The sequence below is a fragment of the Callorhinus ursinus genome, unplaced genomic scaffold (assembly GCF_003265705.2).
Source record: "Callorhinus ursinus isolate GAN/ISIS: 27379988/994484 unplaced genomic scaffold, GSC_fseal_2.0 scaffold12, whole genome shotgun sequence".
Classification (NCBI taxonomy): domain Eukaryota; kingdom Metazoa; phylum Chordata; class Mammalia; order Carnivora; family Otariidae; genus Callorhinus; species Callorhinus ursinus.
The window spans coordinates 74,329,495-74,344,963 of NW_027397074.1; the positions used below are offsets into that span (position 1 = coordinate 74,329,495).

At 40.1% G+C, this 15,469-nt stretch overlaps 1 non-coding gene across 1 annotated transcript; it reads right to left on the minus strand.

Annotated features, from left to right (window-relative positions):
* Positions 1–14,496: 14,496 nt before the first annotated feature.
* On the minus strand, positions 14,497–14,605 carry LOC112811092 (U6 spliceosomal RNA). The gene has a single exon (XR_003204969.1). It is a non-coding gene; the product is annotated as a U6 spliceosomal RNA (small nuclear RNA).
* Positions 14,606–15,469: the final 864 nt, after the last annotated feature.

Below are 15,469 nucleotides of genomic sequence, written 5' to 3' on the forward strand. Positions count from 1 at the left end.
CGCTGGAGACAAGCCTCTAAGTAAGTTCCTCCGCTTGGTGCACCTGCCGCCTGGCAGTCTGCGCGCATCGCCTCTTCCGTCTCTCCCTGCCCTCCCCGCCGCGTGCCAGGGGCAGGTTGGGAACCGACAGCGCTCCATACCATCTGAGATTATGTGTTAGAGCTATATGTTCTATTTTTATAGTTTCTTCACCTTAGGTTTTGGGCGGGAGAGGGTGGAGAGCAGCCCATGCTTGTCAGAAAATGGCAACTCAGCTCGAGATTTTTTCCCCCTCGTTCTACGTGAAGAAAAATTTCTGCTGCACTCTAAGGAAATGCTCCCAAGAATTTGTGTATGTGTGTTATGTGAATTTTTGGAGGACCAGGATCCATAGCTTTCTTCAATTTTGACAGAGGGCCCTGGCTCAAAAAATTTAATGTCCAGCTTTCTCTGGTGTTTGCGGAGGAGACACGGGTGATGCCATCCTATTTCCTATACAAGGCTTACTTGAAAGATTTGAGTATAATTAGAAACAGATCAAGGCATTTTCTATCCATTAGGAAAGTTCTCAGGAAAAGTGAAGTGGCTCACGTTATTAGGATAAAATCAAATATTAATCTGCAAATGACTGCTTTTTAGTATTAAAATAAATCCTTGTATCCAGAAAAAGCAGAATCTGTGGGGGGAAAAGGTAATTGAAAGGTAATTGCTATTGAAGCCCTGTATTCCATGAGCTATCTTGAGTTTGAGTCAATAATAGACATTAGCTGAAGTCTGTTGCAACCAAAGTTTATTTACTGTCCTCTCTCAGTTCAGGGAAGCAAAATCTGGTAATATGATGAATAAAACATATCATTAAGAGGGGGATTAAGCTTAAGTTAATAAACACAGCCAAGAGGACTTCCTTAGTCATATTTTGTTTGTTTGTTTGTTTAATTTGAAAACCTGTTAAAATAGGCAAGAGTGCTGGACTGATGAGACTAGTACTATAGCATAAACACTGTTGCATCCGACTGGTACTGGAAACCAAATTATCTATTCATGTACACACTGAATCACAGTAACCCTTAAAATTTTGGTTACGGATATTTAAATGTTGTGGGGTTTTTGTGATTGTTACAGCTGTTCTCTACTTTTTGAAGGAGTGTTATATTTTTTGTTTTGGAAGGGTAATCTCAAAATTGAAGAATTTAAGCACCAAAAGGAGTGTTAGGGATGAGACATCCTTGCAGCCCCTCAATAGAGTGGGAAGACTGGAGTTTGGAGTCTCAGACAGCTGGGTTTGCATGCCAGTCTTGCCTTTTTTTTTTTTTTTTAGCATTCCTTTGTGGACTAGCTAAGTACTGGTCCAAGGTCAAAATTTAGCATTGGATGGAATTTACCTCCTGCGTTGGTTTAATCCCAAATACCAATGCTGGTGAGACTGGTCCAGAAGAACCAGGAGCTGTCATGGCCCTCATACTTGTTAACTGTTTAATCATCTCTGAAATTCTGCAGACTTCCCTTATGGTTCTTGTGCTTGGACTTTTCCTTATGGTTCTTACACAAATTGTGTGACCTCAGCTAAGCTACTTAACCTCTGCATCTCAGTTTCTTATCTGTAAAGGGAGGATAATATCCACATTTAGGGGTTGGTTTAAGAGTTGCATAGGGTATATTTGGAGCCTCTTACACTGTGTCTGGCTTTGTTGTTAGCCATTCGGTTTGACATTGGATATCTAGCCTATACTTGGGAATGTTTAGGAACGTGGAGGTCATCGCTTTATGAGGACACCTCTTCCAGGGTAGCTCAGGTCTCATTGACAGATCAATTACTGGTTTTGATTGCCTTCCCAGCAATAATTTTACAGTCCAGTTCATTGAACTACCATTGCAAGAGATGTCTCAAGACTCTTCATCCTTCTGCACACAACTTAGAATACCAACTTCTCTTTTCAGCGTGGCATCTAAAACAGGGTACACCGTTCTGTAAGTGGTATGAACAACACAAGCCCAGAACAGATACCCTGTCATTGGCAAACTGAGTCACCTTAGAAAACTTGGCAATTCAAGTCTTAGGGCCTTATTTTTCTCACTTATAAAATGAGTTGTTTGAACCAAACAACAGGCAGGATAGCTTTTGGCCCTAGGATTATATAATTTTGTGTTATTCATATATATCAATATTATGTTTCTTAGTAGAGCTCTTGTTTAATTTCACTAACAATGTTTCTTTTCTTTTTCTTTTTTTAAAGTAAGCTCCAGGCCCAACATGTGGCTTGAACTCATGACTCTGAGATCAAGAGTCCCATGCTCCACCAACTGAGCCAGCCAGATGCCCTATAACAATGTTTCTTTTTAATTGCATATCTGCTTTGTGCAAGACTCAGCTATACCATAACAAGCACAAAAATGTCTCTTCTCAAGGTACTTATGCCATCTTAGTGATAAGACATGAAGCTGAGAATTTTTTAAAGGAAAGGATGAGAAGTTCTTGTCTATAGTCATTTTGCTTCTACGCGGTGCATAGTTTATATTTTTAACAGAAATTAAAGTTATTGTCAACAGCAATACTCTACTCATTAGCAGATAATAAAGCACAGGAAAATGAAACATTTTATGAAAATGTATTATTTGTAGAGATGGCAGAAGAAGCTGACCTCTGTACCTGTCTTTGGCATTGTGTCTTAGGGCCTCTGGGGCAAAATTAGGATAAGCACCGTAATCATGGAGCACGGTCTACATTATTTGCTTGAGTTTGGGAACTACTCTTACAGTTCTAAATTGGAAATTGGCTTGGTTCCCATCTGGGTTAAAATGATGAACTCTTAGAATCTCTTGTGAAGCTGAATAACGAGAGAGTATCCACGCCAGATCAGAGAAACCATGGTTTCTGTGGCCTGAGTGATTTAGCACATAGGTACGGCCTGATGAACCTCTCTCTTCTTCTCTGGTTGGGGAGCATGGACATGGACGATTTCTAGACAGCCTCTTACCCCAGAACCTGAGGTTCTGCACTGTTCTGCTGGTTTCCTCTCTCCCCATCTGTTTGTGGTTTCCTGATAACTGTTCCGGATATTAACAGGTAGAAATGACTGTTAGGAATTTACGTTTCAGCAGCAAATGAGACTGAGAAAAATTGTTTTAGAACAACAAAGGAAGAAAATCAGTGACCTTTCATGTTTTCCTTTCAAACAAAGCCATGCATTCTTTGTTTTTTTTTTTTTAAAGATTTTTTAAATTTATTTATTCATGAGAGACAGAGAGAGAGAGAGGCAGAGGGAGAAGCAGGCTCCCAAGGAGCAGGGAGCCCGATGTGGGACTCGATCCCAGGACTCTGGGATCGTGACCTGAGCCGAAGGCAGACGCTCAACCATCTGAGCCACCCAGGCGCCCAAGCCATGCATTCTTTGATGAACTTATTCCAGAAGTTTCTTTTCCTTAGGTTGCTCCTTCCTTCATGGCCTCAGTGGTCTCCTGGAGGTCAGGATCCAAACAGAATGCAAGGAGAGCAGAGATACCTTTCCCAGGGGACCCTGACTGCTCTTTGCCTGGGGAGATTCTCATGTACCCTCCCCTCCAGGCCTTGCCTGAACTCAACGGGCTGAAGTCTCTCTCTCCAAGAGGATCAGGGCAGAGTCCTGGCATTTTTGATGACAGCACATTCTGTGGTGTGCTTGAATATTTTTTCCCCCCAGGCTTGTTTCATCTTGAGCTCATTTTGCTCTAATTTATTCTGGGCTGTGTGTTTCTGCATCTGTCCCTTCAGATAAGAGGTGAGTGTGTGTGTGTGTGTGTGTGTGTCTGTGTGTGTGTGTGTGTGTGTGTTTTGTGTTCATCTTTTTGTCATTTGTGTAGCTGATTAAAAGCTACAGATAAATAAGCTATTCAGCACCAAGCGAGGCTAATCATAGATAACATGTGGCGACCTCAGAAGGTTTAATTCTGCCTTTTGTTTGAAAGGCAGAATACTTGAAAGAGTAAGTATATCTCGGCATGCTAGGAGGGATCCCAGTTCACACTGGGAACAGTTCTTTCTTGGCAGGCAGATTTGTGAGCCTTGCAGTGTTTGCTCTTTATTGGGACGGACCCTTCAAAGTCCCTCTTCTCTCTTCTGTCATGGTCTGTTGGAGGCTGTTGTCCTTCAAATGGCATCCTCTTGTTAGCAGTGAAACGTGTCCTACCATGCCAACAGACATTTTCCTAGTTTATAATTAAGAAACTCCATTTTATATGAGTCCTGTAAGATCTGTTTGTCAACTCTGCAGATAAACACTTCTACCCTGGAGGTATCCCAGTGACAGGAACCATATGTCATCACCTCCTGATAAATGTCTAAAGCCACTTGGTTATGAGTTTTCTGCCTGCTTTAATATCGAGCCTTACCCTTATTATTACTTATGGTTCATAGTGTGCCCATTATGTGTGAGGCTTGCACAAAATGGAAATTGGCTTGATTCCCATCTGGGTTAAAATGATGAACTCTTAGAATCTGTTCCGAAGCTGAATAATGGGTGGAAGTAAAGAGCCAAATAATTCAACTGAAAATTTTTATTTAAGAGCAGTAGTTTAATTTTTGTCATGTTTGGTCTAATTGATACAGATTAGCTTTGTGGAATAAATCCATTGGGTCAGTGATCACTGCCTCAATTCGCTTAGCAAAGATGGCTAGGCCAAGTGTTGTCAAAGGGCTTGTGGTGTTATACTGGAATATGGGAGGCATGTGATATATATAAACCTATTTATGGCATCTAGGACCAGAAGACCAGCTAAGTGGGAAGCATCTGACAGATGTTATGTAGTAGTTTCTTTCTTTCTTTTTTTTTATGATTTGATATATTTAATACTGCAAAAGGCCACCACAATAAGTCTAGTTAACCTCCATCAGCACACATAGTTACAGATTTTTTTCCTTGTGTTGAAAACTGTTAAGATTTAACTTAGCAACTTTCGAATATACGATGTAATATTGTTAACTGTAGTCACCAGTGTTCATTACAGCCCCATCTCATACCTGTTAGAAGGGCTATTGTCAAAAAAACAATGAATAACAAGTGTCGGCAAGGATGTGGAGAATGGGGAACACTTGTGCCCTGTTGGTGGGAATGTAAATTGGGGCTGCCACTATGGAAAACAATAAGGAGGTTCCTCAGAAAATTAAAGATAGAACTACCATATGATCTAGCCATTCTATTTCTGGGTATTTATCCAAAGGAAACAAAAACTCTAACTCAAAAAGATATATGCACTCCTGTGTTCACTGCAGCATTATTTACAATAGCCAAGACATGGAAATAACCTATGTAATAGTTTAACTGATCCATTGCCACTCTCCCCACCTGTGATGGCTGAATAATGGTCCCCAAGAGAGCCAGCTCCTAATCCCTGAAACGTGTGCATGTGACCTGTGGTAATAGGGACTGGGCATATGTGATTAGTTAAGAATCTCAAAAGAGGGAGATTATCCTGGACTATCTGGGTTAGCGAATGTAATCATAGGGTCCTTATAAGAGGGAGGCAGAGGGAGAATTTTACCACAACAGAAGAGAGAAGACAACAGGCTGATCTCAGCAGAGAGAGAGATACTTGCAGATGCCCTGCAGGCTTTGCAGATGGAGAAGGGGCTGTAAACCAAGGAATGCTGGGAATGTATTAGCTGTAGAATCCAGAAAAGGGAAAGAAACAGTTTTCCTCTGGAGCCTCTGGTGGGAGCAGGACCTCCTGGCACCTTGGTTTCAGCCCAGTGTAACCGATTTCGTACTTCTGGTCTCTCGGACGGTAAGAGAATAAGTCTGCGTTGTTTAAAGCCACCCAGTTGCGGTGGTTGGTGAGGCAGCCAGGAAAACGAACACACCACTTCTAAGTCATCTTATACATTTGGGCTAGGTTAAGAGTTTGATTTTGCTTCATAAGGACTCTTGAGTATCTCCTAAGTGCTGAGCTCTGTGTTAGTTCTGGGGAGACAGAGCAAGAAGCAATAGTTTTTATCTTCTTAGTGGCTTGTATTCTGTTGAAGGAAATGCGCAAACTAGCAAAAACTTAAAAATCAGTCCGGAGTATTTTATGAGCTTGGGAATGTAGAAGAGTGGCAATTCAATTCAGAGATATTCTGGTATTCTGGAATACAAGGTCTGGGGATTGGATTGCATTGCTGGGGATGAGAAATTACGCTGGAGAGAAACTGTAGGAGAAGCATTTGCTATGGATTGAATTGTGTCCCCCCGAATTTGTATGTTGAAGTCCCACCCTCCCAGTGTGACTGTATTTGGAGTCAGGAAGTAAGTAAGGTCAAAGAAGTCATAAGAATGGGGTCCTGATCCGATAGGGGTAGTGTCCTTATTAGAGGAGATACCAGATTGCATGTGTACTCTCTGCATGCGAAGACATGGCAAGAAGTGGCCGTCACCAAGCCCAAGAAGAGGGCTCTCACCAGAAACTGAATTGGCAGCACCTTGATCTTGGCCTTCTAGCCCCCAGAAATGTGAGAAAATAAATTTCTGTTGTATTGTGTTATGGCAGCCTGAGCTAAGACAGCATCCATTCTTTTAGAAAGAAACAGAGCATCAGAAGTATGACTTCACCCTTTAAAAATGGAAATTAGCTTTTAATCAGTAAAGTGCTTACTAGCTAGATTGAAGACTGTCAAGTTTTTGACATGCAGAGAGAAGATAAGAATTCTCCTGGTGCTAATAAACTTTTTAATTTACTTTCTTGTTACACACATTAAGATGCTTTATAAGATTCACCTGGTTCCGAATGCTTGTAAAACATTGAATACATTATAAGTCATAAAACAGTAGTTATTGTGTAATCAACGATGGTTCAAAATTGCATCAGTTGATGTAAACATTAATTTTACTAAGTGTTTCTTAAAGGAGCACTATTTTCAAAGATTGTAAATACCTCAGTTTTCGATTTTGTTGTTGTACGAGTCATTCTACTCTTTATTTCTCCACTGCAGGATACATTCTAAAATAAAATAATACTTGACTCTTTGTTTTTTGCCTGAAATTTAAACATAATCTCCGGCTTTTGGTTATGCTTACTTCTTCCACAGAGCTAAGGGGTCAGCCATGGAGAGTTTGCATGTTGCTCTACACGGTTTTGAATTGTTGCTGTTGGTGGAATCCTCCGAAAGAGATTTTTTTAAAATTTTATTTTTAATTGTAATAAAACATACACAGCATAATATTTACCATCTTAACTACTTATTGATTGATTGATTGATTGATTGCACAGTGAGAGGTAAAAAAGGAGAGAGAAAATCTAAAGCAGACTCCACACTCAGCAGGATCTCACGACCCTGAGATCATGACCTGGGCTGAAATCAAGAGCCAGTTGCTTAACTGACTGAGCCCTCCAGGTGCTCCATCTTAACTATTTTACAAGTGTGTAATTCAGTAGTGTTAGGTACATGGTCGTTATGCAAGCAATCTCCAGAACTCTTCATCTTGCAGCTCTGAAGCTTTATCTGTTAAACAACAACTCCCTATGCTCCCTGCCCCCAGCCCCTGGCAACCACCATTCTACTGTCTGTTTCTATGAACTTGACTACTCTAGGTACCTCATACAGCGTTTGTGCTTTGGGGACTGGCTTTATTTCACTTAGCCTAATGTCCTTCCAGGTTCATTCATGTTGTAGCATGTGTCAAAATTTTCTTTCTTTCTTAAGGATAAACAGTATCCCATTGTGTGCATATATCACCTTTTGTTTATCTATTCATCCATTGATGGATGCTTGAGTTGCTTCCACTTTTCAACTATTGTGAATAATGCTGCTATGAACATGGGTATGTGAATATGTCTTTGAGACCCTGCGTTCAGTTCTTTTGATTGTATACCCAGAAGTGGAATTTCTAGGTCACATGGGAATTATATTCTTAATGTTTTGAGAAAATGCCACCAAACTATTTTCCGCTGTGGCCGTACCATAATATTCCCATCACCGGTGAACAAGGGTTCCAATTTCTCCACATCCTCCCCAACACTTGTTGTTTCCTGTTTTATTGATAGTAGCCATCCTAATAGGTGTAAGGTGGCATATAATTGTAGTTTTGATTTGTATTTCCCTAATGATGAAAGATGTGGAACATCTTTTTCATGTGCTTATCGGCCATTTGTATGTCATCTTTGGAGAACCACGACAAATCTTTTAAACAGTGACATGGCATAGTCAGATTTGGGTTTCAGAAAGACCACAGTGGGAAATGACCAGCTGCAGGGCAAGTGGATAGAGGCTCTTACAGTTTCTATAATGATGCGTCATTACTTTCAAAGTGAAGCCCTTGCATTGGCATTTAACCCCATCCATTCACTGCTCTGTCTTCTTTCCAGTTTTCACTCTTGTTACATCTTTTCATGAATTCTATGTCCTCCTCAAGCCGGGTCATATGTCCTATTAGCATTCCTATCTCACAACTTTGTGATTTCTTTTTTTGTATCAGAAATGTACGTAACCTCTCTTTTTCTACCTAAATGGAGCTGTACAGCTTTCCTTTGAAATATGCCTCAGTTTTGCTCCTCAAACACTATTCCAATGCTCCAGTATGTTGGGTTATCTTCTTTCAATTTCTCTCCCTCCTTTGTGAATGGTTGTGGTATTCATTTACACCTATGTATTAACCTGCTTCACTATGAGTTACATGTGCATGGCATACAAAGTTCTTGAGAGCACAGATTTTTCTTTTGTATCTATATATATATGTGTATCAGTATATTCAGACCTAACTTTGTTTCCTTTCTTTGTAATGATCACTAAGTACTTGTTGTTATGATAAAAATGAGTTTTGGGGACACTTTGAATTAGGCCACATTTATACAACTGAAATTACCTGCATAATTTGGCTTTTTATGCACATAAAATGATGCTTCATCAATTCAGTCTCAAAATATAACTGCTTTCTCTCAAAAAATTAAGATTTGGGAGGCAATAGAGTATCAAACAACATTTTAGGCAAGAAAACCAACATTACTCTTGACTATCTTCTATGGATGAGACCCCCTACTAGGCAGTCCATAAATGTTATTTCACCCTGACATTAATCTTTGATGGTAGGGATTCATTTGCCCTTTTAAAGATGAGGGGTTTGGGGAAATTCAGGGACATTGGGGTGCGGACAGACTTAAGTAGATAGACTGCCCAGATGGGTGTTGTAATGGTTTTGGACAGAATGATCAAATATTGAATTAGTCCAGGTTAGTGAGAATGGAGCATGGATTCTGGAAGTACTTAGGAGACAGGATGAATGGATTTTGTGTCCGGTTGGGAGAAACAGGAATACTGGAATCTCAAGTTTCTGGCTTGAATCACTCAGTGGAACTTGGTGCCATTCACCCATGTAGGGCAGAAAAAGGAGCAGACTTTGTAGGCCATAGTTCTGAGGTTCCTGTGAGGACAGCCAGGTGAAGTCAGGTGACAAAAATACAGGCCTAGAATGTAGGAGAGAAGTCTTGCTAAAGAAGTAATATTAGAATCATGCAACAGTTATGCTCCCTCCTCCATTCACCAAGTACTTACTGTCAATTCCATACCAATGGTGGCGTGGTGGGAGCAGACAACCCAGGGCACAGGCAGGAAGAGAATGCATTGTCTGCGTAGAATAAAACTCAGTAAGAGTTGCTCTTCTTTTCTGTTATCCTTAGGTGCCACAGTGCCGATAATAAAATACTCCCTCCTGAGAAAATCTTTTGTTAGTTTAAATGCTACTTTGGACAATGTAGCTGCCATCTTCAGTTGAACACATTTTTATTCTTATTCTTTTACAAGCTTTGTCTTCGAGGTGGGGAAGTTAATTTGGAGACCTCTCTGTTAGATATTTGGCCCCTGGCACGAGGGAACTCCGCCGCATGCTTTTGTTTGGGTTATAGTAAGATTATAATCGAGTGGAATTGTTTGAGCTCACATTGACAGTTCTTATCCCCATCCTCTGTGCTGGTACATATTTTTGCATTTAGATAGTAGCTAGGAAAGAAGCAATGCCAGCCCAGTGAATTGTGAAGATGAAGAGACAGTACTTGGGTTATGCAATTTGGCATACCATTTGACACTTGGAGTTTCTGAATTTGTGTTTCTATTTAAAACAGTGTAAAACTGTTAGGCCTGAATTTTGGTTTACATATGATATATTTTACTCAATTTGAAGTTTTAAGATGGAATATATTCTTCATTGTACATTGTTTTTTTAATTTGATTTTATTATGTTATGTTAATCACCATACATTACATCATTAGTTTTTGATGTAGTGTTCCAGGATTCCTTGTTTGTTCATAACACCCGGTGCTCCACGCAGAACGTGCCCTCTTTAATACCCATCACCAGGCTAACCCATCCCCCCATCCCCCTCCCCTCTAGAACCCTCAGTTTGTTTCTCAGAGTCCATCGTCTCTCATGGTTCGTCTCCCCCTCTGACTTCCCCCCCTTCATTTTTCCCTTCCTACTATCTTTTTTTTTTTTTTTTTTAAACAGAGAATGTATTTTTCGTTTCAGAGGTACAGGTCTGTGATTCATCAGTCTTACACAATGAAAAGCAACTCCAGAAAATCATGATTGCTACTAAGTGTTTTGTGATGATTACTGAGAACAATTTTGTGGGGCTTCTGGGTGGCTCAGTCAGTTGAGCGTCTGACTCTTCGTTTCGGCTCAGGTCATGATCTCAGGGTTGTGAGACTGAGCCCCGTGCTGGGCTCCATGCTCAGCGGGGAGAAGTCTGCTTGAGGATTCTGCCCGTCTCCTTGCTTGCGTGCACATGTTCTCTCTCTCAAACAAATAAACCTTAAAAAAAAAACCCAAAAAGCCTAATTTTGTCATGTAGGGGAGGGGGCTGTTAGAATGAGCATTATACATATATGTACGTGTGTGTATAGTTTTACATTTTCTTTGAATATGTTTTATATGTTTCAATATCACCATATAAGAACAGGAATCCAATTTGTTTTAACAACTAATATTACAATTGTAGCTATTACAAATTTCAAGCCAGACTATGACTACAAAACCTTTAAGGTCCATTCCAGGATTTTACCAGTAAGTAATAATACTGAAGTGACAAACATTTTACATATTGTTACATGGTATGTTTCAATCATGTTTATTAATGTATGTGTAGGTTGCATACATGAAACGACCGCATTAAAAATATGTGCATTTTTAAAAATCTGATATTGCCAATTGCACTCAAAATGTTTCCTTCTTTCAGTTTCTTTTTTTTCCATCAAAATATGTACAATGGATTCTAAACCTTCAGATCTGTGTCAGTATAAGCAAAAAACTGTGCCTCCAATTTTTATTCTTCATTCTTTTATTTGGTATTTGATTTTTCTAAAGGACCTGTTCAAATGTTGTCCATTATTTTCTCTGTAAATTGCATATTACTACATCTATTTTTTTATTATTTTGAGCTTTTTATTAATATGAAAGAATTCATCAAATGTCAATAAAATAAGCCCTTCGCCATATTTCTAAAAAAAAAAAAAAGAAAGAAACAGTCTGCTTTAATGTCAGATCTGCTGGGTGAGCCCCTGTACCTCTCTTACACATCTCTGGTGTCTGAGGAATGGTTCTTGGCTCTGTAGACTCTGCAGTATGTGAAGCCATGAGAGCATCAAGGTTGGTGTGGATGAAATGGCCCAGGCGAATGTGTAAGAGAAGGGAAGACTACCCAGTGCTGAGCTCTGGAAAACACCGGCTTCTAAGACCCAGACTTTAGAAGAGGAGGCCCCTACAAGGTGGGCTAGGAGCAGAGAGAGAAGTGGGAGGGGAAGTAAGAGAGAGAAGAGTTAGGGGCATTAGGGGAGAAGAAGTTTCCAGAAGGACGGGGTGGTCAATAGTATCCAGTGTGACTAAGAAGGCAACAACAACAAAAAAAAGGGCTAGCAAGTAAGTGTCTGGGTTTGAGCATCAGAAAGTGATCGGTGACGACCTTCCTTCCTAAGACCATTGCTGTGGTGAGGGACATCTGAGGAGGGGATGGGGGTGAGGTTCTTCAAGAAAGTCTTTGCTCTCAGTGGGGAAAATAAGACAGGGTAGATGGAGCGTTAGATTATTTTCCCTGATTTTCGAAGAAAGACGCGTTTGTTGTGGAAAATGTGGGTAAAATTGAAAATTGACTCTATGCTCTTGTTCCTTGGTGTTGTTAGCCTTTGACTCCAAACATATTCATGTCTTGAGCACAAAGCTTGAAGCCTCTCCCTGGGTCGTAGCAAAGCCTCGGGCCCACCTCCAAGTGTCCGCATTGGTTGTTTTGGTGCAGACGCCTGATGCTCTCACCTCTGTTTGACTGGTGCTGCTTCAGGTCCCAGCTGTCCATGCCTGTTGGCCACACTGTACCCGGAAGGCCTCCACTGCCCCCACTTAGGAGAACACCACTCTCTGTGCTGAGGGCACAGTCCAGAAATTGCCAGGCTCCATTCATAGGCGTGCCCTGTTCCAACTCTGAGGCGTGGGTATGAGGCCATCTGGGCCTCCAGGAAGCTCAGCCTGGCTCAGAGTGGTTTCCAGTCCTAGTGAGGGTCTCTGCCACCCTCTGGCCACCCCGTCCCCCTGCCCAGCATCCCTTAACCCGGGGTGCAACACAACCCAACGAACTGACCAATGCCCTCTTCCTTGGTCTCCTTTCCTTGAGTTTCAACCGTTTCCTCCGCAAAGCAATTGCCTCTCCCCAGAATGCTGCCCTCCCCTGTCCTTTCCATTCATTCTGTTCAGATTTTCTAAACTTCTCCTCTTGAGCAGGCTTCCCTTTACCCATGCATAATTTAAAAGACTCACTATAGCCTTTCTTTTTCTCCAAGGACCTGTCTGTCCTCATAGGTGAATTCAAAGGTGAATTCAAATTCAAATTTCCATCTCTTGTTAAGCAGAAAGTACTTGGAACTGAAATTACACTTTTTTTCCCTGACTTCTATTCTTCCATTATATCCTAGGACAAATTTTTATTCATGACTGAAGCACCAAGTACTGTACTGTATGCTGGCCTGTTCTACAGCAATTTCTGTGAAATAGAGAAACAATCATGGAAAACATACAAGCTAATCTTTAGTCTTACCCAGGGATCTTATAGATTCTCTCTTTATAAGTCCTAGCACGTATTTGGCAGTAAATAAGTATATATTGGCTGAATATAGAAAATATATGCTATCTATCTATATATATCTACATACACACAGAAATTAGGATTATACTATAAATGCAAATTATAACCATGTCTTTTCTTCCATAAAATTATACTAGTAGAAGTTTCCTAGACTCTAACTGTTATCATTCCATAGCATTTTAAATATAGATGTAATGTAAATTATTTAATCACTTCCCTATCATCAGCCATTTGGGCTATTTTTATACTGTAGTGGATTCCCTGGCTGTGAATATTTGTCTGCATTTCCACTCACCTTTTTTGGATACATTTCTGAAAGTGGAATTACTAGATTAGAAGATTTAGAACAGTGCTCCATGCTTAGTGAATATTCATTAAAATTTTTTGAATGATCTGAATGAAGATTTTGATGCTTATTTCTGAATTGTCCTTCAGGAAGATTGTACTTCTGGGTACAATCCCTCAGGGGCTGAATTTCACTGTATCCCCTTTTGTATTTAGTATTATCTTTCAGTCTTTGTTATTTTTGTAGGTGAAAATAACGTCTTTTTTAAAAAAAAAAACCTCTTTGAATGCTTGTGAGGTTGTCTGTGCTTGCCAATTGTCTACCTGTGTGTATAGCTTTGCAAGTCTGTTCACAGGTTGGTGACAGGGCCACTCACACACTTGCCCTAAGTTCCTGCTCTCTTGGTGATGTGGGTTGAATCATGTCCCCCCAAAGATATGTTCTCAGTAGTTGTAGGAGAAAGACAAACGGTGGGAGAGGTCACTGTATGGACAGTTAAAATTATATAACGACAGACATTTGCTAGATGCTCTCCAGTCTCAATTCCTCTTGCTGCACACACAGGAAGCCTGCATTTCCTGGCCTCACTTGAAATTAGGGAAGGGTCCTATGTCTCAGATCTGGCCAGGGAAGCTTGAGAGCAAGTGATCTAAATCCACTTTCGGCCTGGCCCTTAAAAATGTCACCAGCAAAACTTTGACTTTCCACTTTCTCCTTCTGGAAAATATGAGAGGTCATATATTTAGCATGCAAGGCCTCTGGATCCTAGAATTTCTGCCAAAGAGAACTGTCCAAACCACATTGGATGTGAGTGAGCAAGAAGGACCTTTTATTGTATCAAGTCACTGAGCTGTTGGAATTTTCCAGTACAGCAGCTAGTGTTAATGACCCCACCTGGCACATATACCTGAAGGCTCAGGGATGGATGGAAACTCAAGAGGAACTAATCATTTGAAGGAAAGATGTGCTCAAAACATTGAAGGCAGAAGGAGAGGTTCTGAGGGAGTAAGGGGCCTGGAGCATAGGTGTGTACATCAGAAAGCACTGAAAGATATATATTTTGAAGTTAGAGTAACTTCAGGGTCTGGTGATAGAATTGAATGTTGGGGGAAAACGTGGTGAAAGTTCATGAAGGGTAAATTACCCAAATGGAAGGTTAGCGGAACCATTTCTAAATAGATATCTTTTTGCATGTCATCCTTGTGTGGGGGCCACACTAATCTTCCCTGTATAATTACAGTTTTTTAGCATGTGTGCTGCCCAAGCGAGCACTAGGTAGATAGCTTTTTAAACTGCATTAAACTTAACATGGATGTGCTTGCTCATCTTCATGTGTGTGCCCTAGACCCAAAGTTTTCAACTCAAAATCATAGCATTTTGAATCATTATGAATACTTACCAGAGTAAAAAATACCATTTAGGCAGTAATGTTTACCTGGTAATGGAGTATCATGTTTTGGTTAAGGAGTTCTCCTTAATAATAATTAAAATATTAAAATAGTAAAAATTAATATATTTATTTTATATTTATAATTATAGTAAAATAATATATTTATTTTTGTATTTATAATTATGAGCTATTTTTAAAAAATCATAATATAAAAAATTAAACAAGTTAATAATTTTTTGTTAATTTAATGTAAACCCAACTTTTATAGGATGTTGAACCCTTTGTGGAATGTGGCTGCATGCAAGTTTCATCATACCATAGGGCAGTCAATCATGCAGTCCAATTTGCTCAGCCAGTTCTAGTTTACACTTACTGGCCCAGCTTAACTATTAATGGCACCCATTTTCACATGCAAAAAGTGTCCTGATGGTCAGTCTGATAAATATTCAAAGACAACAATTTGATACGGCCTGAAGTTTGTTTTAATTGCTAAGCTAAGTAATTATTGAGCGCAGTTATGATGTTAATGAGGCTTGAACTTTTAAGACTTTGAAATGTGCTTTAAGGTTTCATCATGGTATAATTTGCATATGAATTATTATTTTTTTTTAAACTGTGAGCCCATTGTACCTCCCTGGCAGTTATAGGACATTTATAGAATAGGCCACCAATCTTTGAATGACTCAGTTTCCAATTAGCGAGCAAGTGTGGCTTTGTGTGTGCCTTACCTTATTTCCAGCTCTCTC